Raw genomic sequence first — 22,040 nt, forward strand, 5'->3', positions numbered from 1 at the left:
GGCTGCACAAAATCCCTCTGGTTGAGTCCTGGGTGTCTGTTTTGCAAAGCCACCTGTGTGTGCTGTCCTCAGGCTCCTGGTCCTGGCAGGGTTGACCTCTCCTCATATGGCTTAACACGTGTGTGAGGCTTTGCAGAATTAAGGCTTAGTTGATGTGAGACCTTGGGAGCAAACACCTTGGTGCTGGGCTGACTTCTTGCCATTACCATGCTGCTTTTGACTAGGACATGCTGTTGCTTGTCTTTAAAAAGATCAGAGACGCTCTAAGCTGCTGGTCTACTGGGTTTTGTTTTATTTTTCTCTCTTCTTTGGTGTTTTTGGGGTCAAAATAAGAAAGTGAATATATGTTTTGGGCTGGACTGTGCTGCTCGTGCAGGAAGGCTTTTCCTGCAGACCATCTGCATGCAGATGCTCCGCACCCCCAGCTGCCAGGACTTGAAGCCAGAAATTGCTCCCCTCTCAGTTGTTTCCTAATGATGAAGAAAACAGAGATTCACGTGATAACCCTGCTAACCTGACAGGCTCTTTCTGTTTCTTTTTGTTGATAAAGAAAATTGCAGTTCTAAGCAGCAAGGCTCATCGGCTTCCGAGCAGCAAGGCGAATCCCACAGAGGTTGATGAGAAATTGGGGACGCCCCAAGGACGCAGCACTGGTGGAGAGGTAAGAGGTGGATTAAAACGCTGAGTTTGGGTGGTTTGCCATGTGTGTGCCAGAGCTGAGAGCCTGAGCACGGATGTGGGCACTGGGGGGGTTCCTGACTTCACTGTGGGCAGCACAGACTCCGTCCTCAGCACCACCTTATGATGGTGCATGCACATAGCAAGACACTGCTCCTGTCTTTAGTGTCCCAGCACCCACAGGTAGGACGTAGAGTGCCCCATGGGTCACCTAATCCCATTGGGACCACTGCTGTGGTTGGGGGATTGCTGCACTTTGGGGACTTTCTGCAATGGTGCTTTGTATGGGGCTGTGATGGTGCAGCATCACTGCAGGGGTGTTGAGTTCATCCTCTCTGCCCCACTGGAGATGCCCGTGGTGAGCAGGGCTGCCCTGCTGGAGTGTTGGCACCATGGATATCACCTGCTGGGGTCTGCTACTCTGTGGTACCATGCTTGGAAAAATGTAAAAAAAAAAAGACAAATTAAATTTTAACCAGTCCCTAAATGCCAGCTGAGGATGTTTGAAATGGAAATTGTTGCTGTTTGCCTAACATAGCCTCCCACTTAGCGAGAATTGCCTGGTTTTAACTGCATTGATCTTAAGAGAGGAGAAAGAAGCAATGTTGTGATGAAGGGAAAATGTTCACCAAAATGTCAGAAAGCAGCATGAAATCCCAGACGGTCTGAGGGGACTCCTGTCTGCACAGCTCTACTTCCTTGCATGTGGTTCCCAGGGGTGCTTTACAGCCCCATTCATCCCAGAGTGGCCAAATCCTTGTCCTCTGAGGCACTGGCAAGGGCAGAATGGGCACTGCAGAAGTTGCTCCTTATTTTTTCTGGTGCTGATGCCATGAGAGCTTGGCTTTGCATGTGCTGAGTGCCTTGGAGGCTCCCTGTGGTTTTGAGCTGCTTCCCTTTGCCTCAGTTTCCCAGACAGTCTCCTCTATCCATGGTGCAGACCATCCTGCTGGTACAATTCCTTGTTCTTCTGCAAATAAGAGCAGCTCTAGGAGAGTATGTCACTAATGACACCAATTACCCTTACACACCGCCCGCAAGGTGCACTGGCAGTAATGGGATCCAGAGGGATGCAATGAAAGCAGCGTAATATGCAGAGATAAATTAGCGCCATAAAATTAGCCATGGGTCCAGCCGGGGAGCTGACAAATGTGTCGCAGCTTCGTTACAAGCTCCGAGTGCCCCTGAATTGGATTTAGTGGCCCAGAGCAAAGCAGACGGGAGCGAGGGGAAAAGAGTTTATTAGGGGTCTCCTTACGCACGTGCTAATGGTTAATGCTGCTTGTTTCCCTCCTTGGCTTTGTTGCGTGATACGTCCCCTGGTGCTAACTTGAATGTGAAAGTGGGGGAATAAAAGCTGGTGGAAAAGGTTGAGCTGGCAAAGGGATGAGCAGGGAGACGGAGCGGCAGCTCTCTGCATCCTTTGGACCTTGGGGAGGTGCAGCTTGATTTGCTTGCCCCTAGGATTTGGTCCATAGGCGCCTGGGAAGATGGAAGCGGCTGGAGGAGATGCTTTCATGTGCCATAGGAAAGGGATGTGGCCGGTTCACATGGAATCCACTTCCCAGGGACTAATTAGACTGCAAGGGAGGTGGGCCCTGGAAGAGGAGGGAGGCAGGCAGTGTCCCTGTCCCTGGCGAGCGATGGATGGCCAGCAAGAGCCTTTTACAGATTAGCAAATGCAGGCTAATTGAATGCTTAATGACTGGCATAGTACGCAGGAGCTGGGGAGGGGTAGGCCTGATGTAGGTCTGGCTTAATAAGGTGTGGCATGTAGCTCATTTAAGGGGAGAAAATGTGTGTGCAGCCAGGGGGATGGTGAAGGTTCCAGGGCAGAGCAGGCAGGTCCTGTGATGCTGCTGGGATGCTCCTGGGCTGCACCAGCCCTCGGACAAACTGCCCTGGCACAACCAAGGGGACTGTGAAATGGAGGGGATGGAGGCAGCCTCCTAGTGCTGATTTGGCTCTGGGAACATCAGCAGCGTGGGACCGCGGCGGGGAGCGGGAGGAGAAGGAGAGGGCAGGCGGAGAGCTCGGAGCAGCGTAGGGAGAAATGCAACTTCTCAGGCTCTTGTGCAGCGATGATGTATCTTGTTTCTATTGACTTTTTCAAACCTCTAAAATACAGTGTAGATTGATCTACAAATCTGCAAAAAGCACCTATTTAAAAAAAATAACTATCTGAAGCAATTTTCTGCCCGTGTCTTGCGGTTGGCTCTGAAGAGACACATGTTCTGTCGTCCTCTTTGAGCCTGGCACGCTGCCACAATAGTAGGAAGTTTAGTAATACTCGACTTGGATCGATTCAAGACCATTATCTGTGCTGCCTGGGACTCAGCAGAGCAGAGGGGGAAAAACACTCCCCTCCCATGCATCAAAGCCCTGCTGTAAGGACAACATAGTTGAGCTCTATTTATAGACTGACAGATGTCTTGCCAAGGCTCTTGTGCTGTCACTTGGTTATGCAATTTTTGTGCGTGTTTAGCAGTGCTGGAGTCGGAAGGGGAATTCCAGCTTAGGTGTGTTTGGTCGGGATACAGCCCATTGCAAGCCTGTTGCTGTGAGTTTCAAGTGCCTGTGGGCTCTGGTCTCCTCCTGGAGTAGGGATCTATGTTAAGAAGCAGGAAGAATGAAGTGGATAAGGTGCCTTGTAGGGGAATCAGTAGCAGGATAAGGTCTGATTGCTAATTTCTCATCCTGTTTTGTGTCTTTGTAAATAGAGAGCTTCAGAGGAGTGCTGGTGGGAAGGGAGCTTGGAGGTCTCTAGTTCAGAAGTATTACCACCAATATGTTGAGTTAATTTGGCTGAATGTGGACAACTCGGATACCTGTCCTGCCTCTCCAGGTGCTCCTGGCTCTGGACTTTGCCACCATCCTAAGGGACAAGTTTTTCTGATGTTCACCCTAAACATTCTAGCTGGCCATGTCATTTTGCTTCTTGTAAGAGTTATTTTAACTCTTATGAAAATTTTAGGCTGTGATTAGATACTCTTTAGCTCTGTCTTTGAACCAGACAAATCCTTTACCTCTCTTCATAGAACATGTGAAAGTCTCTGACCATCTGGTTGGACTGGAGGTTCTCTAGTCCAGAACCAACCTCTGACCAGGAGGGTTGAGGTCAGACCTGGTTTCTCATTCTGATCTTGAAAGCCTTTAAGGAGAGAAAGGGCATGACCTTCCTGGGGCCCTGTTTTGGTGTTTGAATGTCCTTATGAGGAAGAATTTGCTTCGTGTGTGCAGTGGGAACCTCTCTTGTTTAAAACTTATTCCTGCTGAGAGAAGCTTGGCTCAGTCTGCTCAGTAATCCTCACCTTGAAAGCCTTGGTGGCCTCTATTCAACTTGCTGCAGTTAGTGTCTGTCAGTTAGTGTCTCTGTCTTGTACTGGGAAACCCAAAACTGGAAGCAGGGTCTTGATGTGGTCTAAGGAGTAAATAGAGGTGGTTCTTTAGCAGCTGCACTGTGGTTAATGCAGCCCAAGATGCTTTGGGCCCCCCAGTGCAGCCTCAGATCCAGCTTGTTGCTTGCCAGCACCCACCAGGACATGATATGAGTGTCTGTATGTCCTAGGCTGATGATGTCTCAGTAGCAGGTGGAGCATTTAGGGTTTGTTCATATGTTTTTGGTGTTTTTCTTGCAAGTGTGTGTCCCCTTGATCCCTGCACAGTGGATGGGGGCTGCTTCTCCTGGGTTGAAGCTGCCAGGAAGCCTCCTGAGCCTCTCGGAAGAGGAGACTTCTCTGCATGGTGCCTGCCGTGTGTTGGCCCGCATGATTTCTTCAGAATGTTCCCAAGCATCCTCTGCTTGCTGCCTTGCTTTAGCCCACCTCTAGGGAGCTGCTCACCACTGTCTGTATGTTCTTTTGACAAGTGGGCAAAATGATTTGGAGAAGCAAGTACCTTTCTTACAAAAACACCTATGGGACTTCAGCTGGCAGCAACACTTTGTGACCTGTCTAGTCAATGCCCTTATTCGTATTTACAGACACCTTCTTTAGCTAATCGGGTGAGCTGTGGATGTCAAGGAAGGTGTCAACGTCGGGACAGGTTTTAATTCAGCGCTTTGCTAGTATTTGGTAGGATGGGTCATGCACGAGACCCCAGCAGGGCAAGGAAGCTGTGTGTGGAGGAGCTTCCTGCTGGGACTGGCATGGGAGCCAGAGCTCCCAGGGGAGAGGCAGCTGGAGCAGGGGAGGGAGGTGACTTCCCAGGGCTGGCCTGGGCCCATTGGTGGCTCTGAACCGGCACCAGCCCAACCACAGCAGCCTGCGTCATGGCCCTGCCAACCCTGGTGGGCGGTAGTCCCTGCCCATGGGTGCTGGAGAGGGATTAATGGCAAGAGTGCACTAGGGACCTGGGACTCCAATGGGAGTACCTGCCAATAGGGCCTTTGCTTGCATGGAGCCGAGCGTGGGGACTCCAAGGTTCCCTTGCTGCACAAGGAGCAGCAGCTAGAAGGGAAGGTCCAGTAGGTAGCTCCAGTGCTGGAGGGACATGTGGGCTGATATCCTTGGGGAGAAAGTGTGTGCTTTTTCCGCTCTAGAGCTGCAGCGTGAGACTCACTTGGGAAATGGGGGATCCCTATGGAGGTATCTCTATCTCTTCTGGTTAAGAGAAGCAACCATTGCAGGCAGGGCAGTGTGGATCCCCTTCCATGGGCATCCCACTTGTAAGGAGGAGGAAAGCAGGAAGGGCAGCGCCAAGGCTGTTTATCAGGAAGGGAGGCTGTAGGGTGGACGGCACATCTTGGCAGCATCTTTATTTTATTTTTCCCTTTAGGACGAGTCTTTCTAATTGCCTGGTGGCTGTAGGAAGCCTGCACTGAGACCCTGCTACTACAGTGCACTTTACGGCACAGCAGTTGGCATCTGTTACAGCTCCTAACGAGGATGTTTCCATGTTGCTCTTCAGGAAGATCACATTGCTCACTGTTCTGTCTTCCTCCTGCCCTAAATTATTGCACTTTGCATTTAAAAGAGGGCCACACATGTGGTGACTGCACAATTTATGGACTGGAGATTTATGTGCTGCAGGGAAGCAGTATTTCTTCCCCCACAGTGACACTTTATTGCCCCGAATTGCCGAACAGGCGAGGTTGCAGCAGGCAGCACTGCTGTGAGGGATGGGAATGAACTGCAGCGGGAAAAGTACCCAGGGAAGAGGGAGAGGTTGGGCAGGAGGCAGAAATAAAGTGAGGAGGGAGATGTCAAAGCACCTTGTGTTGTTGTATGGGTGAAGCTTGGGGACAGGAGGGAACTGCACTCATCTGTGTGTCTGTTTCCAGCATGGTCAAGGAGCAGCCATTGAGCAAAGGTGGCCCTTGTGCCTGCTTTTAGGTGCCATAAGCATTAAGTTTTTCTCTAAACTCACTTATATGCCTTTGCAGATTGAGTTGGGTTTTTTGGTGGAATTAGGAATTTTTTCCTTATTGAGGGAAGGAGATGCAGAAGTAGGCAGGTGTGTTGCTGTGCACTGCTCTTCCTCTCTAGCCTCTGCTCCTTGTGCAGCAAGGGCACCTTGGGGACCCCATGCTTGGCTCCGTGCAAGCAAAGACCCTATATCACACAGAGCAAGCAGACCCAGCTTCTGCTGAGGTGGGAGCTGAGACTCCAGCAGCCAGGGCTGAAGGTACCTGTTTTCACAGCATCCTCCCACCTTGAGGCTGGTGATCGCAGGTGAAGCATCAGTGCTCCTTGACTTGTAGCCCCTCTGGACCAGTCTCTGAAGCACCAGCAATCCCAGAAAAAGTTTTGCAGCTTGTCTTCTCAGTGGGGGTTTTATTGCTCTGCTGCATGCTGGAGGGCTGGCTGTGATTTGGAAGTACGAAGCTGTTAGCATTATATTTTTGTCTGTCTTTCTGTGTAGCTGGCAGGGGGAAGGAGGTGCCCTGGTGGGTAGCGCATGATGTGCAAATATGAAATGCTCTGCATGTGTCCAAGTTGCTTTATTTGCATGTGTGGCAGCAGGGAACAGAGGAGGGACATGCCCAGTTTGCCCATTTATGGGACAGTGGCCAGTTATGCCTATGTATATCTTTCATGCCCCATAAGGTGGGGTTGTGGGGAAAGCAGGGGGGTTGGTACTGCCTTTTGGCTGGCAGGGGCATCAGTTTTGCAGCTCAGCATCCATGCTCATCCTCCCTCCAGCCTGCTCCAGCTTCGGCTAAGCGGCTCCATCGGCACCCACTCGCCCTGGTTAGATCAGCTTAACTTCAAATGGCTGCGAGGCCGTTTTGTTCTGGCAACAAAACGCTCCGGGAAGAGCGGAGCAATCCCAAGTCACAGGCAGAATTGCATTTAACCAGCAGGGAAAGGTGCTGCAGCCTTGGGGCACGTTAGGCTGGCCTCACAGAGCAGAGCAAGCCTGGGAGAAAAACAGGGCAGGGATGGGTTCGTGGTGCCCGTGCACCTTGACATAAGGCAGTTTTGCTTGTAAATTCCTGTGCTAGTGAAAGATAATTTCCTCTGAATCTCAATGTATTAAACCTTGCCTGAACGGAGCATCTCTAGCCCACACAGATCATCATAAACAATAGCAAGCAATTGATGGGCTAAATCCTGAGGTCTCTTAGCCAAGCTTTGGCAGAGCAAAGGTGGACAAAGTGCTGAGTAGTTGGGCAAGACTTGGGCCCTACTCTGAGGGCAGGAGGAGTGATGGACTGATTTATTGATGATGCGTTTCCCTATGAATCTGGGCTGCTTCATACTTGGGATAGTCATTTGGGCATAAATCCTGCTGGGGCTGCTGTGGGCAGGTGGTTTCTCATAAAGCAGCGATGGGCAAAATTTTCCAGATATTTGTCTGGAAAAAAAGCATAGATTTTGATGGGAATAACTGGCATTTTGTGTAGTGTTTGGAAAATAGCCCCAGCTGAGCAAAGTGAAAATCTGCTTGTGAAAAATATCAAGCATTAATTTTTGACAGGATGTTTAGGTCTGATTTCAAGGTGGTGTTGAGTTTTTCTTCCCAAGTCAAAAAATCCCAGCGAGTTTTGGGACATCCCCTTGTCAAGCCCAGAAATGTGACGCTGCTTAAGTGCTGTGCTAACTCTGCAAACTCTGATTTATGTTTAGTTTGTGGAGGTGCAAAGGCTTACCTGCTCACCCAGTTTTATTTGGCACTGTTGAGCTGAGCTCTGGGCAGTGACGAGAAGCTCTTGCACCATTGGGTTTGCTCATCTGGTAGTTATCAGGATACACTCCTGATACTCCTGAAACACTCCCAAGGAGTGTAAAAGTCCATGTTCCCCCTGTGTATTAGGTTTTTTTGTGACCAAGGAGCAGGGGAGCCTGTTGGATGTGCCCCTGGAGTAACCTTAGTCTGAAACCCAGCAGCTGAGCACAGCTGCTCCCAGAGCCTTCAACCATGCTCTCTTCTCCTTCCGTAAACTGAACAGCTTCTTATAAAATCTTGGAGGGGGGGGGGAAAAAAAGCAACCTTAGCAGTGGAGGTGATAGGGAGGACAGTTTTCTTTTCCCCTGCCCTGGTGCTGATTCCTTCTCCGTTGCTGCTGCTCGTTGCGCCGGCTCCCACGTCCCTGTTTGCCATTCCGGTGCGTGGCCACGCCAGTGCGAGGTGCCACAGGAAATCGCTCAGACAGATTTGTGAGCGTGTATCTGCCTCTCTAAGTATTTCCCATTAATTAACAGGCACTGGAGTCTGTCGCCTGTAACGAGCGCTTGCTGGCAGGTGATAAATGGCTCGTGTGACGTGATGGCAGGAGAGCTGGATGAGCGGCCGCTGGGGCTGGATTTGGGGAGGTGGCGGGAGGAGATCTGTCAATACCCTGGATGTGAGGAGAGGTGGGAAGGAAAGCCAAGGGAGGGATGGAGAGAGAAATCCTGGTGGTCTCCTGCCTACTTGTTGTGTTGGAGCTGTCACTGCATGCTCCAGCCCATGAGGAGATGGGCACCCCAATATGTACCCAGTGTTAGCAGGCCAATGCCAACCTGCTTCCACCAGCCCTTGGGCAGGAAAAGTGGGATGTGCCTCACCCTGTGTCTCCCTCACCTGTGGAATTGTGCTTGAGTGGGACCTGGGAGCCACTGGGAAGGGCAGCACGGGTGCTGGGTGTCTGCAAGCACCCTGCAGGATGGATCCCATGCCTGGCACCTGAGACCTCTTATCACAAAGCTGAGGGAGGAATCTGTTTTTGCAGGGGAGAACTGAATTATCTGCTTCCCCAAGTGGGGAAAATAATAATAATAAAAAAGTGCCTTCCACTAGGTCATGAGCCATTACCTCGAGGGGCCCTTCATCAGCTGATGAATTCTACTTAATAAAATAAATACTGAGAGAAAATGTAATTGGATTTCATTTATTACCCAGTTCCGCCTAGCAGCCCCAGATTATACAAAAGCAATTAGAGAAAGCTCTCCATTAATAGCCATCTTCAAGCTGCCCAATGGGCTCATTCCATCAAACCTTCTGGCTCGTGTAATTTCCTCTCTTGGAGCCTGCTCCTGGCTGGGGGAGGGCTGGGGGCCCTCGGCACCGTGGCCTGCAGCCCCTCAACAAAAGCAGCTCTGTCTCCAAGGCAGGCGGAGGCAGCATCTTCCTTCCTGCGAGTGCCCCTCAGCTGCAGCCTCTCCTGCTTTGGAGAGAGGAGCCAGAGCCACCTGGGAGGCTTGGAGGGAAGGTCAACCTCTCGTTGGCTCCTCCGGCACTGGTTTAGCAATCCTGGGGCAAGTCCTGACTTCCCGTGCATGCAAAGCCTGAGGAGTGCTCCTGCCCTTGAGATGCAGCTGGGCTGTCCTAAGCTAAGGCAGGGGAGAGAAGGTCGTAGCATCGTTCCAAGGCTCCTCTTGGCCATGAGGAGCAGGAGCTGTTTGAGGCCCATCACGCTGTGGTGATGGGTATGTGGCACTTGCATCACTGTTGCCCAAGGACAGGTAAATCTGCAGCGGGGCTTATCTTGGTGTGTTGGCTCCTAATCTAGACTTGCAAGGCTGGGGGAGCAAACACAGTTAGCTTGAAAGAGTTTGCATGGGAGCAATGCTGATGGATCTGAGTGCCCAGTAGTTGGGCCTGGTGGGCATGTGGACTAGATCTGGTTTGGTTGTATTGTGTTCTGTGTAAACTTGGGGCAATGCGAGTGGCCCAAGACCAAAAGTAGCAGTTCTGCCACTGTCCTCTGGGAGTGAAGGGGTCAAGGACCTGGCCTGGCTTGGGCTTGGCTTCCATGGTGCTTCACAAAGCTGGGCTGTGCTCCTTCACGGGAGAGCAAAGGCCCAAGTTTTCCTGTATCCAACCTGGAGAGAGGCTGCTCTAGCTGTGCCCTTGATTTGGAGCCCTCTCATTTTGGGAGAGTGTTCCCAGGGCTCTCTTGGCAGGGCTGAGACTGGACCCTGTGTGGAGAAAAAAGGTTTTTAGCCACCTTGTGGGACAGGAAAGGGCAGGAGAGGCTTCGTGTCCCCGGACTGCAGGAGGCACTGAGCTCCTGCCTTGGTGCTGGTGTTGCCTTGGTGTCCTGCTGCTTGTCCTCCTGGGAGGAGCGAGCCCTGTGTTTCCATGCAGGTGCCTGATTCTGCACAAGCTGAAGCTTTGATCAAGTTGGAGCAGCTTGGCAGGGCTGCTGTCACCTCCCATGTGCACCTCAGCACCTGCACTTAGTTCTAGCATCTTTGATCTTCCTTCTGTAGCGGATGCCATCTCTCTCTTGCTCCTCTTTGCTGTCACCTGTCCTTTGTGCTTCCTGACTCACCTTTCAGTCTCCTTGCATGCTCTCTGCTGGCCTCCTTGCCCAGGAGTGAGGAGCATCATGTGAAGCAGAGAACAGATGCTGCATGAGACGCTCCTGGCCACAAAGGAGATGGTGTTAATGTTAGGACAAGGGAAAACTTAAGGTGCAGTGCAACTAGCAAGGCAGGGACATGTTGGGAGGAGTGGCAAGAGCATGTGCTCTGTGTTCATGTGAGGCTTGTGCTTGTGACCCTGCTCCTTTGCTGGTAATGGGGCCAAAGGAGGGACTAGTTGTCAAGTGAAACCTGCCCAAACTTGTTTGCTGAAGGTGGATCTGTTCCCGCTGGATGGCTGAGCAGAGATGTGAAAAGGGAAGTGAACAGGGAAAGGTCATGGGTTGGAGGGTCTAGGAGGGATGAAGATGCTATAATAGTACAATCTGTCACAGTGGACACTCGGGAGAAGGAAGTGGAAGGAATGCTGATGAGAGCACAAGTGGGGCTGTGGTTGAGGCTGATATAACCAGGGAGGTGGGAGGTTGGCTTAGCTGCTGAGATGGGAGATGATGTGTGGCCATTTGCCTTGGAGGAGAGAAAGGAGGAGCACAAGAGTGAAGTAAAGACGCTGCTGGTCTGAGAAGTGGGTGAGTGAGGTGGGAAATAAGGTGAGCACCTCGCTAGCACTAAGGAGGCAGAGAGATCAAACACCAGGTGTTGATTTGGAGACCCATAGATTGGATGAATCTTTCAACTCCCTCTTTGCCTTGGTGCCACTAGGTTAACTTTCCTCTCCCAGTAAAGCTGGTGCTAAAGTAGCAGCTTGGTCTTGTCTGAGTGCCCACAACCTAGCAGTGTGCAGAGGGCTGGATGCAGCCCCCTCCTCAAGAAGGTGCCCTCAGCCTTTCCAAAGATGACAGCTTTTCTTCCTCCTGACATGGTGGAGGGTGCGTGGGGCAACGTCTTGGTTCAGCTCTAAGACAGCAAGATGAGCTATGGAGGACATCAATCCATCCTCCAAGGAAAAAAGGCCTTCTCAAAATTGTTTTTCCAAGCCAGACAAACACAGCGACCACGTGAAACCTGCCTTATTTCACTGTTTATTTTTCACAGAGGGGTTTTATTTATACCCCTTTAACATCTGTGCCATTAAAGCAGCCTTATTAGGCTACTGCCCTTCACCAAGGAACTCTGCTCTCAAAAAAGAGCATTAAAGATTCAACGAGGAGCTGAGAATTGGGATTGATCCTAACCTCCCATAAATGGGAGCACCTTCCCCCATTAATCAGCCTCGGTTTTCACTTACAGGATGATGGCCTCAGTGCTATGCTTCTTCGGGACTAAAAGCCTGTTAAATATTTATCACAGCTGAGTATTCACTTCCCCTTGTATTTCCAGCCTGTGCCTGCTTGACGGGTTGTGCGGGCAGGTTTCGTGCCATTAGGAAAGCTCTTGTGCCCGGTCATCTGCTGCGCTAAGCACCGGGAGACGGTGGCATCTCTCATCTTGAAGCATGGTCAGCCTCTTCTGCAAAGCCTCTCCGAGTGCATTTGCACTGCTGAATTAAACATGCCCAGGCCCGCTCCTTGGCAGAGGCTGGTGGCGTGGAGAGGCTGGCCTCCACGCGCTTGCATGGGGTTTTTTTGCCTCCAAAATAAGGTAATTGCAGCTAAACTGCCCCTGCTCTGTGCTGCCGGCCTCCCCATGGCCAGCCCTTGTACCCTGCCGGGGACCACGCTAGTGCTTCGGAGCATGGATATTTGCATTACAGCACCTGGACACGTTCCCTAGTGCCGTGTGACTTATGGCTGTGCATGCAGCTCCCGTGTCACCGTCCTGTTCCAGGAGGCTGCAGGCAGCACCATGCTCTTGTCACCTTCAGTGGTGGAGCATTCATAGATTTGCAAAGCTGGACGCAGCTGCACAGGGTTGTTCTGACCGTGTGCAAGAATGTGCTTGGGGTGCTAGGGCATTTTGGAGAGGCAGCAGTGCAGGAGCAGCTCTGAACCTTGCTGCAACTGTTTGCACATGGAGATGTGCGACTCGCTTCATCATCCGCACGCCTGGCGTGTTTGGTGGTGGTTGAGCATCAGGCAGCTGAACAGGCCTGATGAAAGATGTGGGAACACAGCTTCGAAACAAGCACCCTTGAGCCCTGCCCAAAGCGCAGAGCTGCCTGGGAGCAAGTGCTTCCCAAAGCCCTGTCCGCTATTCCCATGTGAGGCCGGGTGATTTTGGAGCACGGGAAGCCAAAGGCTCACAGGCTTGTGGAGTGGTTGCCCTTCTAGCAGCACAGATACAAGAGCCATTGGCTGTGCCCAGAGCAATTCCAGCCTGGAAGTGTAGAACTGAGCCAGTGCGTTGCTTTGGTCTTCCACCTGTGGAGCCTTTTTGTCTCTTTTGCCTTGCATGCTCCATCTTACAGAGGCTGCTTGTGCTCCAAGGGGATCTCCCTATGGTTGGGGATTGACCAGGAGGGCTTTAGCTGCATGCAGTTAGGATGAGAGAATCTGGATAGAGGGACTAGGGATGGTTCCAGACCTGAAGCTGCTCCTGCTCTGCCCAATTTCCACTCCCCGAGCTGGCAGCAAAGGGTTAATTTTCAGGTTCATGCTCCTGGCTCAGCATCACTGATATCCTAAGATCTCTGTGGAACTTGTGAGGTTACTAAAAGGTGGAGGGGGGAAAGGGAATTATGTGATATTAGCTTTTATGGTTGTGGACATGTCACGTTTTTTTTGCTGGCTGCCTCGGTGGAGGCTGCGTATGTGCCTTAAATGGGGATGGAAATTCTCGGGTGTTCGTGTGCTCCAAAGGCAGGTGCTTTCAGAAAACATTAGCTCCCTTGAAATTTGCCAAAAAAAACCTCCTCAGTGCTTGGCTGTGGGCACAAGGAGAGAATAGTTTGGGAATTTGTGAGCTCATGGACTGACCCGGACTCTGCAAACAAGTTGTCCATGGTCTCTGCCAAACGCCTTTGGATAACGGCCGTGTTGGAGGCAGGCAGGGTTGCAGATGGTGGGTTGTTAGTGAGGGCCTGCATGTGTGTTTGCACTATGGTGAGATGCTTGGTCCTGGGGGGCGAGGGTTGCTTTTTCTTTCTTTTATTGGATAAAACAGCCAGGTGGCCAAGTTGCCACAAACCCAAAGCAACCAAATGCATCTCCTGCAAAGCACCTTGTTGTGCTAAGGGGGAAGATAAGGTGCCGGGCAATCCTCTCCGGCTGCGAGATGCCCTGCAGGCAGTGGGGACCTGGTCAGAGGTTAACGGTGGTGTCAGCCCCCATAAATCATCCCTAATGAGCGTCGTGGTGTCGCAGCCTCTGCTGCACGGCTACGCTGAATTGTCTCTTTTAGCACGGACTTTGTTCCCGTTTGGTTTTTTAGGGTTATTTGGGTGAAACCTTCACGTTGCTGAAGGTGCTGGGGGGGTTCTCTGTGCTGGGTGGTGATGGGCCCGTGAGCTGCACAACTGACCAGCACAGGCTGATCTATAGCAGATAAATTCCTTTTCCCCCATTTGTCATCCCTGGGAAAGCAGCACGTGCCTCCCGAGGGTGCCAGAAACTGCCGGCTGCAGGGCATCGCCCGCGCTGGATGCAGAGCGTTGGGTGGGAGCCCAGCCGAGAGGACTACCCCCGCGATGGGAAGAGGTGCAAAGAAGGAGCAGAAGGGGAGCAGGACCAGCCAAAGCCATCCCAAGCATCCGTGGGCGATGGGGGCTGCGCCGGGCGGTGTGTGGTCCCCATGGGAAGCCGGCAGCCCGGGATGCCGTGGGAGGAGCAGGACGCCCATGCGGGGACTGTTCCTCATGGTGTATTATTTATAAAGCAGCACGACAGCCCTGGAGGTGTTGGGCCGCTCGGAAAAGCTCAAGGAATGCACTAATTAAGGAACACAATGGGAATGTAAATTCGGAAAGCTCCCCAGGGTGAAGCAGCCCTGGGGGGGAGCTAATTTGCCCGTCTCCAGTCCTCCCCTGCAAGCTGGCTGAGACACTGGAGCAATTAAGGAGGAATTTGAGTGTTAAATATAATCTGGAATTGTGTTTTTTTCTTTTTATTGTAATGGATTTATTTGTCTCTGGGGTAACTGTACTTCCAATTTTGTAGTGTTTGTAATGGGGGCTTTAACCCTCTGCTCTGCTAGGATAGAGATGGAGCTTCTTTTTGGAGCTTGCAGACCTATTGAGGTGACTCCAAGGGGCTGCGTTGCCTCCCTGGAAGTGGCAAGGCCAAAGGGAGTGCTCCTGCCAACAATCGAGCATCTTTGCAGCCCAAGACTCCCCACCTGGGGAGTCCAGAGGCTGGGAAGGCCACCGGAGCATCGGAATTGCTTTGGGGAATGGTGTCGCCAAGCCAGCAGGAAGAAGGAGATGTGACACTAAGGCAGTGTTTTTCAAGTTATAGTTAGGACAACCATGTCCCAAAGCTAATCCTAGAAAGTTATATATCTCTATTTTTGTGGGCTGGTATAACGTGTCCTGTTTTGTGCTGGTATAACTTGTCTTACCCTGTTCAGGACCTATGTGGAAGCGGTATCACTTGGAACTGTGGCAAGTTGGCTGTCTCTACCCTGAGCAACCCTAGTATTTGCATTTGGTTATAAATTGTAAACTTGTTTTGTACACCTGTGGATGAGAAGACAGGTCAGGAATCTCCATTATGGATGGGGATTCAAATGAACCCGTGCTCAGGTCATGGTGTCTGGTGGCCCTCAGCTAAGGTGCTACTTGGCGTTCAGGTGGTAGAAAATCTATGTCCTTGTGGCTGGCTATGCAGTCACATAAAAAGACTTTATGTTCTTAAGTCTCATGTTTTGGGGCTTTTGTATCATCTTGAGCTGACCTTTTTTAATGCTTTCTCAATTGGAAAGTCTCCTTCAATCTTATGAAGTGGCTTGCAGAAGTCAGTGGGATTGCTGTGGGTTTTATGTGATAGTTTGGTTTGTGGACTTTTCTAAGATGGTCTTCCCAGTCTCAGGCAGCAAGCCAGCAAGTGTGTTTGCAGGGTACTCCCCTCTCTCTGAGTTACCTTGCAGATATAGACTCTTTTTCAGCATCAGTTGCCTGAAATTTTCAGGTGCAGCTGATACCTATTTGGGGGGAAAAACAGGAGGGTGCCCAAGCTGAGGTATGAAAATATGGTGCCTGTACTTGCAGTGCTGTCAGGATTTTGCATGGCCCTGGAATAGTGGGTGCTGGCTTTGCTGCCTTGCTGCGACAGGAACAAACTCCGAATTAACTCCTAGTTTGTCGTACGATAGTATCCTTGCTCCGAGCCTCCAAATGCCCAATTTCAACCCTCCTGGATGCATGTCAGTGCAAAGCCAGGGTGTCCAACAGTGATGTTGCCTCTTGCACTGTCTGCACCCATCTGCTCCCTTGGGTGATGCTGCTGGGGTTGGTGACACCCTGGCCGAGCCCGGAGCGCTCGGATCCATCGTGTCCTCCTCGCTGCAGCTCCCCCAGGCTGTCCAGAGGGCTCTTCATCTCCTCTCCCCATCTGGATCCAATAGCCGCTCTCAGCACAAAGTCAGGAGCTGGGCCCCCCACACGGAAGGGATTAAACAGGACCCAGATTTGGAGCACTGCTGGGGACCCCCCCCAGCAGGAGGTGCAGCCTTCCCCGCACTTCCCCTTTAAGGGTGAGTGGGCTGAGCACCATTTGTTCTGGTTTATTTTCCCCAAAATAAAGTTGTAGAAGGAGAACAAAAGCTGGGGAGGAAACAATAGAAGGGAGCCTGGGGAAGCCAAGGAGATTTGGAGACCTCCCTGTCCCCCTTCCTTCCCATCCCGGCCTCCTCCCAAATATGTGGGATTCTGGGATTAAAGACCCCTCTGGGTTTTTTCCCATCCCAACCTCAGATTAAAAACCCAGGGTGGCTGTCTATGGTGAATACAATGAGAAAGGAGAGGCTTTCCCTGTGTTTTGAGGTGGTCAGCTGGGAGCACTATCACCCTTCCTCAGTGCCCTGCTTTGGAAGACCCTGCTGGGAAACTGGGATGGAGCTGGGATGGAGCTGGACCCTTGCAAAGTGCCAGCCAATGCTTCCCCCTCTCCTGCGGGAGCTTCCCCGGTGTCAGAAAAATAATCCCGAATTGCTTGAGCAAACGCAAGGGGTGAAAGCCAGCAAGGTGCAGGTTGGGCTGGCTTGGGTAGGGGGTGACTATGGCTAAGCCCAGGCTCGAGGCTACTCAATGGGCGCCTAAAGTGCTTGCCTGCGAGCTTGCCACTTTGCTTGCCTCGTCCTTTGGCTGCGGCAGGGCTCGGCCGGGGGGCGGCGAGGGGGGCTGCGCTCCCGGCCGGGGGCCAAGGTAAGTCACCTTGTTTGCACAGCTGCGGGTGGCCGTGCCCGCCCGGAGAGCTCCGCATTCTTCCTCCCGCTGGAATATCCGGCACTGCGGCGCGCTTTTAATTTCTGTCAGGGAGCCTGGGAAGCCGGTGGGAATCTCGCACCCGGCAGCTCCGGCGCATCCCGGAGCCCTGCAAACGCTCCGGGATGCTGCCAGCCCCGCATTGCCCGGAGCTCCACGGCGCCGACAGCCTCCCCGTCCCAAGCCTCCGGTGTCGCCCGGCGCTTCCCGCCCCCGTTCCCGCCACCTCTCCCTCCAGCCGCGTGCGGATTTTATTACGGTGCCTCTGAGACATTGACAACCCGCTGACATCCTTTTCTGGGGGCTTTTTACATCCCTCCCTCCGCTGCCTCCTTCCCCATCCCCAAGCCCAACTTGATGTCTGTGGTTGCTGCTCGGCTTCCCGCTGTTTCTTGCTGTTCCAAAGGGATTTGCAGGGAGCTTTAAGGCTCTCTCCGCTCGCCTTGCGACTCTGCGAGCGCAGGTTAAGTGTCAGCGTCGCGCAGAGCGCGCGCCCGGGCAGCTGCCTCTGCTCGCCCCGGGATTTACTGCGGGCGGTTTATTTTCCCAAGGAAGTTAGTTTCCGAGATAGCATCTGGTTTTTATGAGGGCTGATCGAATAAGGTGGTACGTGTGCGTGGATGGGGGGGAGATGTTTTTATAGCTTTATGCTTATTTTTGAACATTTTATAAATAGCGGAGGGATGAGCTGCTCGCCTCGTTCCAAAGCGCATCTCTTGTGACCACGACCCCACTGAAATTATTGCTGAGCCCAGAGAGCACGTTCTGTCCCTGAACCGAGTAAAGGCTGGTCTGCATATTCATACCATGAATCATGTTAGTATTAGCAGTTAGTACTGGTTTTGTTTTTTGCTTTATTTTGCTACAAGGCCAAATCGTTCCTTGGGTGCATTCAGCGCTGCATGGCAGCTAGCTGGCCATGGAAGCTTTTGGGTAGAAAACATCCTTTTGCAAGCAGTTTGGGGGGTTCATTGAAGCTATTCAGTAAATAGAGAGAAATGACGTGCTGTAGGATGCCTGGGCTGCTGTCACTGGTGTTGGCTTTGAGGGATTTTTTTTATTTTTTTGGAATGCTATTGGAGAGGGAAGGAGAAGACTCTGCAAAAAAACACTGCAGTGGCGGAAGCTGGGATGCCACTCTCTGCAAGCCTTTTATTAATGGGTGATTAATAAGTGATGCGCTAATGGCGTTTGGGGAGCTGGTTCCTTGTGGCTTCCCATTCGGGGAGGTTTAAAAGTGCCCGCGTAGCCAGCTCAGCTCTCAGATATATGAATATTTTAAGGCCACGGCCTCACCTCTCTCTCCTGCCGGGCCGCCCCGGGCCTCCTCTCGCCCCTTCCCGTCTAGCTGCGATGGGGACCCCCCGCGCCGCATCCCGGCACGCTGCCCGCATGGAGAGCCCTGGCTGGGATGCGAGCGGCTAATCCACCATCCCACCCCGCCGACAAGGATAACAGAGCTGCCCCTCGGCACCTCCCGGCCGCGGGGATTTGCTTTTCATTTCCGCTCTCTCCCGCTTGGAAAGGGGAGTGCTTGGCGTCAGGCTTGGCTCAGCTGCCGAGGAGCGTTTGGTCGGGATGCCGCGGTAGCTGGTTGCCCCCGGCAAGACACAGAGAGCAAAGGGGTGCTGCAAAATCCAGCCCTGTTGCCCTCAGTACCCGCCAACCCCCTGGGAACCAGGGCCACCTTCCCCAGCTCCCTCCTTCTACCCTTCTCCGTTCTTGCTGCAACATTTTCAAAAATATTTTTTTTAATAACTGCTATAGAAGAAGGTATTGAGCTAATATAGGTTGGCACATAACCTGTAATTGCACAGGTTGGCAAAATAACTAGTATTTCTGCTAACTTAGGACAAGTCAGCATCCGCTAAAAGTAGGATTTCCTTTGCAACGTGCACAATGCAGAGCGGAGATGCAAAGGAAAGCTCCTGCCTGTTGTGATGTGGGATACCAGCTGATGTGGCACCTGAGCCTGGCTTGCTGACAGGCACATGGGGCAAGCGAGCCTGGATCCCAGGTCGCTGCAGTCATTCCCAGTTGGATACCCACACTGCGGTCATTCCCGATTGGATACCAGCATTGCCTGCAGCCTAGCGAGATGCTGCTGCCTTCAGGCTCTGGTGTTTACGGCAATCAGAGCTGCCTCTGGTCAGCTCTGCCAGGATCCTCCATACAGTGAATTTCACCTGTTTCTGTTCCCGGAATTGCCAGGAGCAGTTTGTGTAGGATGCAGGATCAGGGGGCAGGTTGCCTGTGGTGGTGCACACGTGCGGGTATGTGGAAGGGAGAAGGGCTGTGCAGGCTCATACTGAAATTTCTCTTAGCTTGAAAAAAGAACAGAGGAAGATACAGTGCAGAGCTTTGCAAGCCCGGGTGCTGCTCTACCAGAGGACACGACTTGTTTGCACCGCTCCAAGTTGTTAATGCAGCGAATTTTGCCAGCAAAAGTTTGCATTGCTTAGGAGCAATTTTCAGAGCGTTTGGAGCAGCAGAGTGGGTGCAATGCTGGCGGCTGCCGCCCCTGTTCCCAGCAGGGGCCTCGGAGGACGGCTCCGGAGCGCTGATGGATAGCGCCGGGGTCAGGGGCAGCCCCGCGCGCCCCATCTGCCCCGCGCCTGCTTGCGTCCAAGTTCAAAGCCGGCTTCCCGCGAGGCTTTTGCAAGCCTGGCTGCTCCCATGCATGCTCCTTACCTTTAGCGTTTCTGGAAAACAGATGCAAGTTTTCCATGGGAAATTACCAGGAAGGATTTGCTCCATTCTGGTCGTGCATCGTGGAGGAGCAAACGGTGCCTGGCCGTGACCCAGGAGTCTCCGCCTCGTTTATTTACCCGCACACATTCACTCTGCAGATAGTTCTTATCTGCCTCGTGTTGCACGCTTTTTTTTTCCAGGCGCTCCTCTGGGATGAGGTGAGCATAAGCAGGGATTAGTTCCTTAAGCTGTTCATTGAACTTAGTTCATTAGTTCATTGAACTCCTCGGGTGTTTTCCGTGCAATTCCTCTCCCGATGCTGCTGGGGGCCAAGCCGGGCGCCCGCGCGTGTGTGTGGGCAGATACCGTGTGATGAGACGGGCAGCGGAACTGTTGATGATCTCTGTTTCCAAACATCCTTATCTATTTGCAAGGCCAGTAGAATCCTTGCAAAACTGTTGCATTTCAGAGGCTGCTGTTTGTAAAACTTCTGGAAGCAAATTTCATTTTTCATGGCTATTTTTTTCTTTTTTTCCTAGAAATAAACTGCCTTTGAGTCATAACCTCTTGGCTGTTGTTTAGATGGGTGAAACTTGGTGAAATTAATGGGAGCAGTGCCCCGAATCTGCTCTGCAGCTTTTAAATTCTCCGTCTTGTAAATACGGGGTCCAGTTTGCGTCCGACATAGGAAAATCCCAAGGTTCCAAGGTAAAGGAAGACAAAGGCTAAATGGGAATAATCCCAGGGTTTGGCTGCTCCACTGCACTGTGTTCTGGCCAGGAGGAGGGAAGGAATAGCAGGTACTGTGGGTCTGTATTGGAGCAAGCCTGTGATGTGGGACCAGGACACAGTGAGGCTGGTTGGGATTGATCACAAGCCACCGTCTTGGTGCCACGGTGGCACCTCTGCTGCTGAGACTGGTTCTGCTGTGGGTTTTTTTATCCTACAAGCTCTTGGGAAACAGTTGTTTTTTTCCAATACGTTTCTCCTGGGGACTTGCAAGGAGGCCACCGCTCATGGGATTCTTGGAAGAGGTTTGGTGCCCGGTTGCCTAAAGGCATCTGGGAATGGGGCTCCTGTCTGAGCATGGAAAAACTCATCCTTGAGGAGGAACCGGCCGCGGGCAAAGCCAGGGTGCCCCATGGCGGGTGTCCCCACATGAAGCCAGGAAGGGGCAGCTGGAAGCATTTCCCTGCAGCCACAGCCACCTCATTTTGATCCTCCGCGGTGGGAAAGGAAATGGAGCAATAACCCCGGACAGTTTAATAGAGTTTGGGTGAAATACAGTTGTTTTTGTAAGCGGGCCTCTGTGCAGTGAGGGGCTCGTTGGCCCGGTTGTTTTGCTTGGCTCTGCTTGGGATGTTGGCACCAGCTGCTCTGCAGGTGCATGTGTCTCTGGCAGGAAGGAGCGGGGATTTGGGGATTCGCTTTGGTCAGAGCCGGGGGGGAAGAGGAAAAAAGCAATAAGAGACGGTGTCACTGTCTTGCAAGCCAGGCAGCCTGCCAGGGAGGAGGAAGCCAGGGGCAGCGCGGGGCTCTCTTGGCTCCTGCTCCCATTCCCAGCGCCAGCAGCAAGCAGGAGCAGATCCCTCAGCCAATCTCCCATAGCACTTTTGGAGCAGGGGGATAAGTGGGATCCATCCAGGAGCACCCATCCAGTGAGGTGCACGGGGCTCAGCAGAAGGATGGGGGACAAGACATGGGGTTTGCGCTCGTGAAAGCTGCTGTCGGAGCCAGGCAGAGCTCCTCGCTCTGGCACAGACCCAAGGCGCGCTCGCTTCCTGCCACCCTTTCAAATTAAGAAAACGATTCATTTTATTCCTTTAATTTTCCAAATGGAAGTAAATTGGCCTCGCTGGCAGGTGCCTGATTGACGTTCCTGAGAAATGGAGCCTTGTGACTTTCCGGAGAGGAAGCGAGGCGAGGGCTCCGTGTCGGCATCCGCTGTGTCCTGCTGCCCCGAGGGCCTGGCCACGCTGTCCCAGGATCCCTCCTAGGGAAAACAGGCAAAAGTGGCCGAGTTTGGCATGACAGGTACCACAGTTCCCATGCTAGGTTCCTCCAAGGCCCTTCAGGGCAGCCAAGCGAGCTGTGTCCCCCCAGGTGCCCTCTATTAACTCCTCCCGTTTGATGCTTTATGAGTAGGACTTTTCATCTTGCTTTTATTATGCTTTACAGAGCCTTTATCACACGTCCGCATAGTCCCCTGCCTGCCTCAAGGGGACACTTCCAATAAATTACTCCGGCTCCCCATGCACGGGGAGCGAGCGATGATGAAAAATCCCTTGCAAGGAGGCGTCGGGGCAGGATGCTCCCGTGCCGGCTCCCTCAGCAGACCTGCCAGCACAAGCCTCTTGGCTGGCCGTGCACCAGCAAATGTGCAAAACAATGCGCAAAAATGTCTGTAAATCCCCAAAAAAACAGCAGGGTGCTGCAAAGCCCAGCGCCACGGGCAGCACTTCTGCTCCCGTGCTGCAACCCAGGACATTGCGTGTGCCATGGCAGCGCTTGCCAGCACAGGACCTGCTGCTGAGCCACTTGCCACTCGCCTGAGAGTGGGATAAGTGCCCGGCGAGGGGGGGATTATCCCCAGCACGTCGCGGCGATTATCAAATCTCTAC

At 52.5% G+C, this 22,040-nt stretch overlaps 1 protein-coding gene across 1 annotated transcript in view; it reads left to right on the plus strand.

Moving 5' to 3' along the window:
- Positions 1-639: 639 nt before the first annotated feature.
- The window catches only part of CNTFR (ciliary neurotrophic factor receptor), a 128,169-nt gene continuing 106,768 nt past the window's right edge, over positions 640-22,040 (plus strand). Inside the window, exon 1 of the mRNA XM_026039521.1 lies at positions 640-661. The gene's annotated coding sequence lies outside the window, so the exon portion shown is untranslated. The remainder of the gene's footprint in view (positions 662-22,040) is intronic.

Source organism: Nothoprocta perdicaria, unplaced genomic scaffold (assembly GCF_003342845.1).
Source record: "Nothoprocta perdicaria isolate Ctin4 unplaced genomic scaffold, notPer1 scaffold_10, whole genome shotgun sequence".
Classification (NCBI taxonomy): Eukaryota; Metazoa; Chordata; class Aves; order Tinamiformes; family Tinamidae; genus Nothoprocta; species Nothoprocta perdicaria.